Source organism: Lampetra planeri, chromosome 57, assembly GCF_965212315.1.
Source record: "Lampetra planeri chromosome 57, kcLamPlan1.2.h2, whole genome shotgun sequence".
Taxonomy (NCBI): Eukaryota; Metazoa; Chordata; class Hyperoartia; order Petromyzontiformes; family Petromyzontidae; genus Lampetra; species Lampetra planeri.
In genome coordinates, this window is record NC_136163.1 from 2920398 (window position 1) to 2934439 (window position 14042).

Consider the following 14042-nt stretch of genomic DNA (forward strand, 5'->3'; position numbering starts at 1 on the left):
TATGCGTCGCTCGTTGTCCCGGCGTACGGCAAAGTCCGTTGTTGCAAACCGCACGCCCGAGTTTGTTTGAGTCCGCAAGCCAGACGACAGCTTTCGGGAGTCAATCCGCGACTCAATGCCACCTCGGCCCACCGAAGACTTTTGACTTTTAAACCACTTTTATTGCTGCCAGCAGAAACAGCGCTGGAGCCGATTTCGATACGAAACACACAAAGTCACCAGCGACAAATAAGCAAACACAATAAATAAAAATAAGCCACGCGCTACGGCACGTGGCGCTCGACGCTCCACACCAGAGGTCGCAAACGGGTTTTGATTCCTTACCCGTACCCGGCCGCACCAGGGTCGCAAATGGGTACCCGTACCCTGCCGGGTATGTGTAGCCGTTCCCTACCCATACCCGTACCCTATCCGAAATGAGTGACAAACGGCTACTCACTAGTGACTCACGGCCTACCCGTACCCGTACCCGGCCGCACCAGGGTCGCAAACGGCTACCCGTACCCGGCCGGGTACGGGTAGCCGGGTATCAGGTAGGGTACGGGTATCGGGTACCCGGTTGCGACCTCTGCTCCAAACCCAACACAAAAACGTCACGCGGTGGTCGTCGTCATCGCGCAAGCCACGCCCATCAACCAATCACGTGACAAGGTGAAATAGCAGGGGCCGCATAGGGGACGCAGTCGTTGGCGACACGCCTTGGGGTGGGCCCACGTGGTCACTCCGTGCCGTGCCAGGCCGGGCGGTCGTCAATTCTCCAATCTTAATTTGGAGCTTTCGTGACTGCAGGAATTACTCTTTGGTTCTTTCGGTAAAGTCACGTATAAAGATAAAATAATAAATTAAATACTAGCATACGACGTTTCGATTGCGACACAAGCAATCGTCATCAGGTATGAATTAAATAGAAACACAAATCTAGTTCACTTAGAAATGGAATGTAATACAACCAGGTAGGGTGTTGACTGTTATGTTATCCGACTCTCTGTTGTATTACATTCCATTTCTAAGCATACTAGATTTGTGTTTCTATTTCATTTATACCTGATGATGATTGCTTGTGTTGCAATCGAAACGTCGTATGCTAGTATTCAATGTATTATTTTATCTTCATACGTGACTTTACCGAAAGAACCAAAGAGTCAATTCTCCACTCGTGGTGGAACGAGGGAGGCGTGGGCCGCGGCGTCCGATGTTCGCTGCTGATTCTAAAGCGGTTGATGGCAGCAAGCACCGCGTCAGTTTCCTCGGAAGATCCAAACCGTGCGGTGGTCGTCGATGAGCATCCGATTCGGAACGTCCGTGATGAGGGTCCGATTCGGAACCTCCACGCTGTTCGCCAGCGGTCGACTTCGCTAATGAAATCAAGAAGGATGCGTAATATTCTTGGGTTTTTTCGGTAAAGTCACGTAGGTAAAATAAAAAATTAAAATTTATATAAGTAAAATAAAATAAAATTGTATTAATTTAACAAAAGAAAATTAAGAAAAGTAAAATAAAATAAAATTTTACTAATTTTAATTTTTTTACCTACGTGACTTTACCGGAAAAATCCAAGAATATGAATCCTTGCAGTCACGAAAGCTTCAAATCAAGGATGCGTAACTCTGTTGACTCGATCGCGTTGTACATCCGATTGCCACCCGCCTTATGTCTGATTCACATTACGAAAAAAATAACAAGCGGCGTCATAGCAGGAGGGACTGTGCCATGCACTGTGTATATGTAACAGGAGGAAGATTCTTCCACAACTCTGGCTGTCACCTGATGATGCTGGTTGTTGTTTTAATTACCGGCGAAAGGTCACGGCTACTCGAATTGTAAATGCTGTCGTGGGTTAATTTCCAATACACAACCAGTTAGTGCTCAACTAGTATACTACACTATACACTACTAACCGGTCAGTGTTGAACTAGTATACTACACTATACGTCACGGTACTCGAATTGTAAATGTTGTAGTGGGTTTACTTCTCCAATACACAACCGCTTAGTGCTGTACTAGTAACGAATTGGTCAAATGTTGTAGTGGGTTTAATCTCAAACACACAACCTCGTGTGTGCTGTACTAGTAACGAATTGGCCAAATGTTGTTTACGCGACAAACCTTACTAATTGGCTGTGTCAGTTGGTGGTGGTGGCGGGTTTAACGACACATTTATACTTTCACGATCTAACCCAAAGAAAACCTTTATTATGGATAATATTGTTCGCGAACGCACTACTACATGTGAAACCACTGCGTACATTGTTGTTGTTATCCACCGGACTTTGGCGAACGTTGTTTTGCCCCCCCCGCAGCGGTGCGTCAGGCGGAGGCAGGCTGTGATGCTGCCATCGGGCCTCAGGGTGTGCCCTCATCAGTCGCTCCAGGAGCTCAGGAAGACCCACCTCGCCCACTACAAGCTGCGCAGTTGAGTGGCGAGCCGCGATTTCCTGTGGCTCATCTGCTTGGTTCTTTCGGTAAAGTCACGTAGAATGGAAATAATAAAATAATAAAAATAAAACATAATAAAATAATTCTCACGACGTTTCGGCCACAACGCAAGCAGCCGTCCTCAGGTGGAGAACAGGTCTGTCGAGGAAACAGCGTCTGCTTGCGTTGTGGCCGAAACGTCGTGAGAATTATTTTATTATGTTTTATTTTTATTATTTTATTATTTCCATGCTACGTGACTTTACCGAAAGAACCAAGAAGATGAATCCCTGCAGTCACGAAAGCTTTCAATCGAAATTTCCTGTGGCTCGTTTTTCAGTTTTTAGTTTTAGCCGCCTCTTGACGAGTCTGCATGCCCCGGCGACGCCCCGCGCCCTCGCAGCAAGGAGAGGGCCCCCCAGTTTGATTCCCGACACAGCTGTGCGTGTACAGTCTGTTCTCCGATAACGCTGCGTGTTGCTTTCACGACGCGAATCGGATATAACTTAGGAGAACCCTCCTGAGTCTCGAGACCCATCAACGCCCCCCTGGGTAAACGAGCCTCGTAGTAATAATAATACGAATATTATTAGACGGCATGTGGCCGCATCTGCCAGCAGGAAAGCTGTGCTTCTGCCTTCCACACAAATTTATTTCCACGCTTTTATTGCCTTCGATCAACAGGCACGTTCAACTTCCAGAGGCCTGGTCCTTCCTCTTTAGGCCCCACACCTTCCTATTTAGGCCCCGCCTATCTGTGTTTAGGCCCCACCCCTCCCCGGGACACACGCGGGGGTTGGGCTGGTATGGGTAGTGGTGGGGGTTGTCGAAGGGGGAGCGGAGTGTGAGCAGCAGTGGGGGTAGTGGTGGTTGAGGTCTGTAGAGGTAGGGGTGGGTGGGGTCAGTAGTGGTAGGGGTGGGTGGGGTCAGTAGCGGTAGCGGTGGGGTCAGTAAGCTTAGTGGTGGGTAAGGTCAGTAAGGGTACTAGTGGGTGGGCTCCCTCCATGTCTCTCTCTTTCTCATCATCATCACGATGGCTAGGAGATATGAACTACCTTGCCTGGTATACAGGAGGTCGTGGGTTCGATCCCAACCCTGCCTCGCCCTGTATATTTGGAGTTTGCGTCTCTCTCTCTCTCTCTGTCTCACCGTGGTAGCGTGGGTTTTTCTCCGCATCCTCCGGTCTTCCTCTCCACATTTAGAATCAACATCACGCGTTCAGAGCATTTGGCTGCTGCCATACATTTCCCACGTGACAATGACGACGACGATGAGCCCACTTCGTTGAGCCATCATTTGTGATAGCCAGGTTCGCTTCCGATTAAAGAGCTCCATAGTTCAGTCGGGCCCTTTCACTTGGTGACGTGAAACATTGTTTATACTCTTTCGCACTGTCCTTAAAGTTGATTGATCCACACCCGAGACAGCTTTCCTTATTATCAGAGTTATGTTCTTTTGTTTGCATTATGACTGCAGGTATTGCGGTCTATGCAAACATGACTCCTCGTAAAAAGGTGTCATTTTTGTTGCCAGATAGAAGGGTAAAGAACCAATTATCATATTTTTACTGGCAAATGAGGTTCCCATAGAGAACATTGTTTATAGTTTCTACGTTCCCAGTGTTGCCTTTAATCCCAACTTGGCCACGCCCGCCACGGAAGGCCTTCCGGCACTGTCGCGTGGAACGAATTACGTCCCGTGAACCGAACGGATTGGCGTTGGTGCTACTTCGACAAGTCTTCTCGAAGTCGAATTTCGATTTGCGGCGGCTGACCCCTGACTGCCGCGCCCCAGCGTGCCAAGACGCGGTGTGGGAGGCGTTCCGAGTGTTCTGGGACCGCGTGCCGGAGCGCGCCGAGTACCGCTCCTGGCTAGCGGAGTGCCTGCACGGCCACGCCAGCGCCGCTGGGATCGGCGCCGCTTTTAGCGCCTCCGTCGAGCACGCGCAGCTCCTCGACAAGGTGGGGCGCTCACGCACTCGCACTCATGTACACACTCGCTCACGCGCTCACGCACTCACTCACGCACGCACTCACACGCTCACGCGCTCACTCAAGCACTCACGTACACACTCATGCACTCACGCGCTCACTCACGCACTCGCACTCACGTACACACTCACGCACTCACTCACGGAATCACATGCTCACGCACTCACTCACGCAATCATGTGCGCACTCACTCACGGACTCACGTGTTCACGCACTCACTCACGCACTCATGTACGCACTCACTCATGCACTCACTCACGCACTCACGCACTCACGCGCTCACGTACACACTCACGCACTCACTCACGCACTCACGTACTCACGCGCTCACGCACTCACTCACGTGCTCACGCACTCACGCGCTCACGCACTCACTCACGCACTCATGTACGCACTCACTCACGCACTCACGTGCTCACGCACTCACTCAAGCGCTCACGCACTCACGCACTCACTCACGCACACACTCACTGACTCACGCGCTCACGCACTCACTCACGCACTCATGTACGCACTCACTCACACACTCACTCACGCGCTCACGTACACACTCACTCACGTGCTCACGCACTCACTCATGCACTCACGTGCTCACTCACGGACTCACGTGCTCACGCACTCACTCACGGACTCGCGCGCTCACGCACTCACTCACGCACTCATGTACACACTCACGCACTCACTTACACACTCACTCACGCACTCACGCGCTCACTCACACACTCACTCACGCACTCACTCACGAGCTCACTCACGCACTCACTCACGGAATCACGTGCTCACGCACTCACTCACGCACTCATGTACGCACTCACTCACGCACTCACTCACGCACTCACGCACTCACTCACGCACTCACTCACGCACTCACGTACACACTCACTCACGCACGCACGTGCACTCATTCACGCACGCACGTGTATGTCCCATAGATTCACACAGAGATCCATAAGCTCAAATAGAGACTCACAGAGGCCCAAATAATCACGTAAAAACCGAGACTCACAGAGACCCTTGAACTCACACAGATATGCATAGACTCGCATAGACATCTTTTGACGTGCAGATACCCATAGCCCTACATAGAGACCCATAACCGGGTTCTCAATTCTCGCGCGGTGAAGGTCAAAGCCCAGTCACCAATGACTGCAACAACAGCAAAAAAACGTGACATTTAAATTAGATTTTTCACTTAATTTCTTAGAGGTAAATCTTTGATATCTGCTTCCACGGATCGTCCCGTGTGTTAGCCAGAGTGTCACTTGAAAATCTCAGAGGTAACTCTGTGATATCCGCTTCCACGAACCGTTCCGTGTGTTAGCCAGAGTGTCACTTGAACATCTCAGAGGTGGCTCTGTGAGATCCGCTTCCACGGATCGTTCCGTGTGTTAGCCAGAGTGTCACTTGAACAACTCAGACGTGGCTCTGTGACATCCGCTTCCACGGACAGTTCGTGTGTTAGCCAGAGTGTCACTTGAACACCTCAGAGGTGGCTCTGTGATATCCGCTTCCACGGACAGTTCGTGTGTTAGCCAGAGTGTCACTTGAACATCTCAGAGGTGGCTCTGTGAGATCCGCTTCCACGGACAGTTCGTGTGTTAGCCAGTGTCACTTGAACACCTCAGAGGTGGCTCTGTGATATCCGCTTCCACGGACCGTTCCATGTGTTAGCCAGAGTGTCACTTGAACACCTCAGAGGTGGATCTGTGATATTTGCTTCCACGTGCCGTTCTGTGTGTTAGCCAGAGTGTCACTTGAACAACTCAGAGGTGGCTCTGTGAGATCCGCTTCCACGGATCGTTCCGTGTGTTAGCCAGAGTGTCACTTGAACATCTCAGAGGTAACTCTGTGATATCCGCTTTCACGGATCGTCCCGTGTGTTAGCCAGAGTGTCACTTGAACATCTCAGAGGTGGCTCTGTGATATCCGCTTCCACACGGATCGTTCCGTGTGTTAGCCAGAGCGGATTCTTTGTCTCAGCGACGACGACGATGACACGGGGAAGAAGCGCGATCGCGATAGTCGCGGACGCATTTCGGGGGTAGAAATGATAAGGCACCAAACGCTCTAATGACGCCGACGGAAACGCCGGGGGGTTCACGGCCAACGCTTGGCTCCAATTCTCCGCGGACGCGCATCGCCCTCGCTTGTTTCATTTGAGCTCCGCGAGCCGGTTAATGTTCCCATTCGCCCTGAATTATGCAGCAAATTTGTTAAGCACGCCACCGCTACCACCTCCAGCACCACCGCCTTCACAACCTTCACCACCACCTCCACCACCGCCAACGCCTTCACCACCGCCACCACCTCTACCACCACCACCACCGCCACCACCTCTTCCACCACCACCTCTATCACCACCACCACCGCCGCCACCACCTCTACCACCACCACCGCCACCACCTCTACCACCACCTCTATTATCACCACCACCGCCGCCACCACCTCTACCACCACCTCTACCATCACCACCACCACCGCCACCACCTATACCACCACCGCCACCACCTCTACCATCACCACCACCGCCACCACCTCTACCACCACCACCACCTCTACCACCACCACTGCCACCACCACTGCCACCACCTCTACCATCACCGCCACCACCACCACCACCACTGCCACCACCTCTACCATCACCGCCACCACCTCTACCACCCCAATCACCACCGCAGCAACAATAAATCCACCGGCGATGTTGTTTGTATTTTTTTCTCCGTTCCTTTGTTTGCCAATAACAGCGCGGCCGCTCTTGGTGACATTTCGCGACAATTTCGGCTGCGCACACAAAGACAAAGGTCCCGCTCCCCCCCCCCCCCCCTGTAGCCTCTAACAAACTGCTGGGGCAAGTGCTATTAGCGAGCGGCACCTATGAAGGCCGGCAGTGGCACACGAGCGGGTGGGGGGCCAGCACCACGCCCGGCCGCCTTTGTCTCTCAGTTGCCGATGTTTAACACGCAACGCACCAGGTACTCGTTTTAGGCTGAGTCTACCTAGGGGAGGCACGGGACCGGTTCATGTAATCGTCACTGGGTGTTAGTGGCTATAAGTGGGAATCGAACTCGGGTCACCAGGTTTGTAACATAGCGCGCTAACCACTACACTACCGCTCCCCACACGCGCGCACACACACACGCACGCACACACACACACGCGCGCGCACATGCACGCACGCACACACACACGCGCACACACACGCACACACACGCACACACACGCACGCACACGCACGCACACACACACGCACACACACACACACACACGCACACATATACACACGCACACACACACACACGCGCACACACACGCACACACACGCACGCACACGCACGCACACACACACGCACACACACACACGCGCACACACACACACACGCACACGCGCGCACACACACACACGCGCTCGCACGCTCGCTGCCCCTAACCTTTCTCGCGTGCATCCGTCTCATTCGCGGGCGACAGTAATCGTCCGAGCCGGGGGGCCCCCGGAGGCCGCTTTAACGAGGCGCAATTACCGCGCAGCTCCGACTCGACGCTGGTTCAGGCGCGACGGGGAACGACGTCCGTCAATTTCCGTTCACCCCCCCCCTCGCCCACCTTTATGCGACAGGAGGAGAAGTTTTGACTTGTGTCTCTCCGCCCGTCGTCGCAGAGAGGGACAACTTTTGGATACGCGCGTGGGTCCATGCGCGCACGCGGGCAGTGCGTTAGCCTCGCCGTTGATGATCGGAGGATGGGTGAGAGTGTGGGTGAGTGACTGTGCTCAGGGAGGGTGGCGTTTGTGCACAGGCTGCCCTATATGACATCATAACAACAGTCTGGACCACTAGACGGCTTCCGCAGGATTGGAAGGATGCCCTGGTGGTCCCCCTCTTTAAGAAGGGGGACCGTACAAACTGTAACAACTACAGGGGCATCTCACTCCTCAATGTGCCGGGAAAGGTCCTGGCAAGGATTATTCAACATCGCCTTGCTAGGCACGCTGAGGAGAGGCTTGTGGAGCCCCAATGCCGTTTCAGGAAAGGGCGGTCCTGCACAGATGCCATATTTTCTGTCAGTCTGCTACAGCAGAGGTGTAGGGAATTCCAACAAGACCTACATCTCTGCTTTATTGACCTGGTCAAGGCCTATGATACCATCAATAGGCCTGGGCTCTGGGTTGTTCTTCGTGCTTTCGGAGTCCCTGACCCTCTGCTCACGATCATTATGGACCTTCATGATGGTGAGCGGGCCCGGGTAAAACTACGTGGCCAGGAGTCAGAGCCTTTCCCTGTACACCTTGGGGTGCGACAGGGATGTCCTCTGGCTCCCACATTATTTAACATCTATTTTGACCGTGTAGTTCGTGAAACCTTCAATAGCTGTACCGGGGGAATTTCCATCTGGTACAGATATAATGGGAGGCTGATCGACGCCCGGGTGCGATCAAGGGATGGCTCCCTATTGGTCAACCAAGTTATGTATGCTGATGATTTGGTAATAGCTGCTCATTCAGAAGAGGAGTTGGAGACGCTGATGCTGAGACTGGAGCGTGCGACTAAGAGGTGGGGCCTTACCATCAGCCCCACCAAAACTAAGCACCTGCCTGGGTATTTTGTACCATCGGACACTCCACCCCCACAACTCCCAATCGGAGATGGGGCAGTAGTGGAGAGAGTGGAGAGTTTCCCATACTTGGGCAGTGTGCTTATGACCGGCTCCAGTTTAACAGCAGAGGTCTCACTCCGAATCAGTCGAGCGGCAATATCTTTTCATCGGTTGCGTAACGCTGTGTGGAAGCTACCTGGTCTGTCGCTCCGCACGAAGCTTCAGGTTTTCTCGGCCACAGTCATTCCCTCCCTTCTCTACGCTTGCGAAACGTGGACCCCCCTAATGGAGCATCTTCGCTGGTTGGAAACATTTAGGCTGGCCTGCCTACGATCCATCCTGGGTTTAACCAGGCTGGATTGTGTGAGGAGCTCACAAATCCTTGAAAGATCTGGGCAAAGTCCCATCGGTGAGCTCCTCCGGCAGCCAAGGCTGCGTTGGCTGGGTCATGTAGCCCGCATACCCAGCCACCGCATGCCTAAACAGCTTTTGTTCGGCCGGATCGAGGGGGCTAAACGGGTGCGGCACGGGCTAGAGTAGAGATGGAGTGATGTGATACAGGAGGACGTGGAGCTGAGTGGACTTGCCGATGACTGGATACCAGCGGTGTCAAGATCGGCCTCTGTGGAGAAGGCTCGTGAAGGACGCTACTGGGCAGTTGGAGGCAGTCGCCCTCCAACAACAACGGAGGGCGGAGGAGCGACGCTCACAACAACGAGTGGAGCGCCGGGTGTCTAAAGCACACCAAGTTGGCACAGTAGGGGGCGCAGATGGTGCATCAGCCAGTCATCTTGGTCATCTCAGTCAGTCAACCCGTGGCACCTGCTGAGTCTGCCCCGTGACCTCCTGCCAGCGGGCTTTCGACACTTCACGTGGCCTCAAGGTGCACATGGCCTGGCACAAGCGTCGTGGTGACGTCACCGCCACTTAGTGGCGAATGGCGGTTGTTGTTGTGTGAGTGGGTGAGTGACTATGTGAGTGGGTGAGTGACTGTGAGTGGGTGAGTGACTGTGTGAGTGGGTGAGTGACTGTGTGAGTGGGTGAGTGACTGTGTGAGTGGGTGAGTGACTGTGTGAGTGGGTGAGTGACTGTGTGAGTGGGTGAGTGACTATGTGAGTGGGTGAGTGACTGTGTGAGTGACTATGTGAGTGGGTGAGTGACTGTGTGAGTGGGTGAGTGACTGTGTGAGTGGGTGAGTGACTATGTGAGTGGGTGAGTGACTGTGTGAGTGGGTGAGTGACTATGTGAGTGGATGAGTGACTATGTCAGTAGGTGAGTGACTGTGTGAGTGGGTGAGTGACTATGTGAGTGGGTGAGTGACTGTGTGAGTGACTATGTGAGTGGGTGAGTGACTGTGTGAGTGGGTGAGTGACTGTGTGAGTGGGTGAGTGGCTAAGTGAGTGGGTGAGTGACTGTGTGAGTGGGTGAGTTACTGTGTGAGTGGGTGAGTTACTGTGTGAGTGGGTGAGTGACTATGTGAGTGGGTGAGTGACTATGTGAGTGGGTGAGTGGCTAAGTGAGTGGGTGAGTGACTGTGTGAGTGGGTGAGTGGCTATCTGAATGGGTGAGTGACGGTGTGAGTGGGGGATTGACTATGTGAGTGGGTGAGTGACTGTGTGAGTGACTATGTGAGTGGGTGAGTGACTGTGTGAGTGGGTGAGTGACTGTGTGAGTGGGTGAGTGGCTAAGTGAGTGGGTGAGTGACTGTGTGAGTGGGTGAGTTACTGTGTGAGTGGGTGAGTTACTGTGTGAGTGGGTGAGTGACTATGTGAGTGGGTGAGTGACTATGTGAGTGGGTGAGTGGCTAAGTGAGTGGGTGAGTGACTGTGTGAGTGGGTGAGTGGCTATCTGAATGGGTGAGTGACGGTGTGAGTGGGGGATTGACTATGTGAGTGGGTGAGTGACTGTGTGAGTGGGTGAGTGACTGTGTGAGTGGGTGAGTGACTGTGTGAGTGGATGAGTGACTGTGTGAGTGGGTGAGTGACAATGTGAGTGGGTGAGTAACTATGTGAGGGGGTGTGTGACTATGTGAGTCTATGTATATATACCTGTGTTGAACTTCTTTCGCACCGCACGTAGCCAAACGCGCTAATATGAGGTGCGGTGAAGGACAACAAACTAAACACACAAAACGCAGTTGCACAGAAATTAGTTTGTCAATCTGGACGACGATTTAAAAGTGGAACCACAGCTCCCAGTGCCGTCCTAATATCGGAAGCGAGAGCGTTCCAGACGGCCGCAGTAAGCGCATCTGTACGCGCGGGACGCGAGGACGACCCGGAGCTCGCGTGACGATGGTTCGCGCTTACTTGACAAGATCGGCGAGGTATGGTGGTTCGTTCGTGGCGAGCGTTTGGTGCGTAATGAGTTTGACCTTTTCAATGTGTTCGTACGGAAACCGGCAGCTGAGCGGGCACCGGACAGACACTGCCGGGTCTTTGGTGTTTTTTGTTTTTCTGGAAGATTAAGCTGGTTTATCCAGGATGTTTCTGTTGCGCGTCGTCGCTTTAAGATGTTCTCTGTTCATGTTCTTGTTTTGTTACGGTTGCACACGACTCAAGAGTCGCATGGCTCACAGGGCTACACCCAGAGGTGTGGACTCGAGTCATGTGACTTGGACTCGAGTCAGACTCGAGTCATGAATTTGATGACTTGCGACTCGACTTGGACTTGCATAACAATGACTTTGTCCCACCTCTGGCTACACCTAATAAATGAAACTTGAAACTTGCAGCACCACGCCACGACCACGTGCCAGGCAATTGTGTACGCGCTGCAGCTTACTAAAAACAAAATTTGCCAGACGTTCCGTAGAGTGGTGAGTTGCAATGATAATCGAGCCCAGTCGATACTCTTACAGCGTGGTGAAGTTTGGTCTAATAACCCCCCCCTCCCCTCCCCCATACTATTGTAGAGAAGTTCCGACGGGTTTACTCGGAACGGAGGTAAGTTAAGGTCTTTCGCCAGGGTTTATTAAAGCTTATTCTTATGTTTTTTCGGTAAAGTCACGTAGGTAAAAAATGTAAATTAATAAAAGTAAAATAAAAATAACATAAAAATCACGACGTTTCGGAGGCAACACAAGCTTCCGTCTTCAGGTGGAACCGTCACAGCACGACAGCTGTATCAAGTGAGAGAAATTCCAAGAAAACAGTCCTTGTATACAGCAATCGTGCTGTGACGGTTCCACCTGAAGACGGAAGCTTGTGTTGCCTCCGAAACGTCGTGATTTTTATTTTATTTTTATTTTACTTTTATTCATTTAAATTTTTTACCTACGTGACTTTACCCAAAAAAGCTAACAATATGAATCCTTGCAGTCACGAAAGCTTCAAATCTAGAATTTATTAAAGCTTATCAATAACACACACAAGGGTACACAACTCCCAGGAGGGGCTAGGGGTCCTACTCTGAGTCCGGGTCCCTGCGGCTAGCTCCGGTCTCTCTCTCTCTCGTGTCGGATCGGGGACTCTGCCGACTCCACCGAGCGGAGAGAGAAGCACCTCTACGGCTACCACCGGCTTCTCCCCAGACTCACCACTCGATCCCTCTCTCTACCCCTGGTTCCCTCTTCACCCTTCTCACTTTACCCGTTCCCACAGTGACCCCGCTTACGTCACGGGGTATCCCTTAAGTACCCTAAGAGACGTGACGTCATCGCACTGAACGGCACACATGACGTCACGTCCCCATTTTACTCCTCTACACTATTACAGTATTTTTCGATTGAAAGCTTTCGTGACTGCAGGGATTCATCTTCTTGGTTCTTTTGGTAAAGTCACGTAGAAGGGAGATAATAAAATAAAACATAATAAAACAATTCTTCGATTTAAAGCTTTCGTGACTGCAGGGATTCATCTTCTTGGTTCTTTCGGTAAAGTCACGTAGAAGGGAAGTAATAAAATAATAAAAATAAAACAATTCTTCGATTTAAAGCTTTCGTGACTGCAGGGATTCATCTTCTTGGTTCTTTCGGTAAAGTCACGTAGAAGGGAAGTAATAAAATAATACGAATAAAACATAATAAAATAATTCTCACGACGTTTCGGCCACAACGCAAGCAGCTGTCCTCCTACACATTTCACAAGTAGTACTAATCGCATATCTGCATATCCCATAAATATTCTAAATTTCCCTTGATATGCAAATTATTTTGTCAAGGCGCTCTTCCTCCTCCATCCCAGCTTAAATAGACGCTCCAAGCCTGGGGTGTGTCATTCAGACTCTGTCTCCCCGACAGACCTGTTCTTCACCTGAGGACGGCTGCTTGCGTTGTGGCCGAAACGTCGTGAAAATTATTTTATTATGTTTTCTTTTTATTATTTTATTATTTCCCTTCTACGTGACTTTACCGAAAGAACCAAGAAGATATTACAGTATTATTCTTCTTAACACAAGTTGGAGAATTTGATTTTATTTTTTTTCATCTCAACCGACGCGGCGACGGGACTCGCTCGAGGTTCATTTCGAGTGACCAGTGTGAGATGAGGGTCGTCATGAGTCCAGCTGATAAAGGGAAGAGTCTCAGTTCGTCAAGACTGAGAGACCTCAACTCAACTATCGATTTATTCTCCCAGCGGAAGACCGCCCCACTGAGCTACGTATCTTTTTTTAAATCCTTTATATTAAGTTCACTTGCTTGCTTGCTTGCGCGCTTACGACCGTGCAAATCTTTCGGTCGTTTTTTAACCCACTTCCCGTGATCCAATCGAGCTGACATTTTGCACACAGACTCGTTGTGCGTGACAATTTATTTTCGTGAAAAAAATTCCAAAATGTTACACTGTTTAGGAAAAAATAAATTAGATTTTATTACCAATTGCTTAATGGTGGCAGGCAATCATCTGACCCATAGGTGGCAGCCATCTCAAGCCAGAGGACGAGAGGACTCTAGCCGCCACGCATATAAAGGATTTATAGTGAAAAACTTTGTTTTTACCGGTTAATTTTTTCGTTGTTTTTTTTTTTCTGAAGCCACCCTGGGCCATCACAGGCGACAGCTCAAACGAGCGGCTTACCGCCGCCGTCCGGAGATGTGCAGCAGCA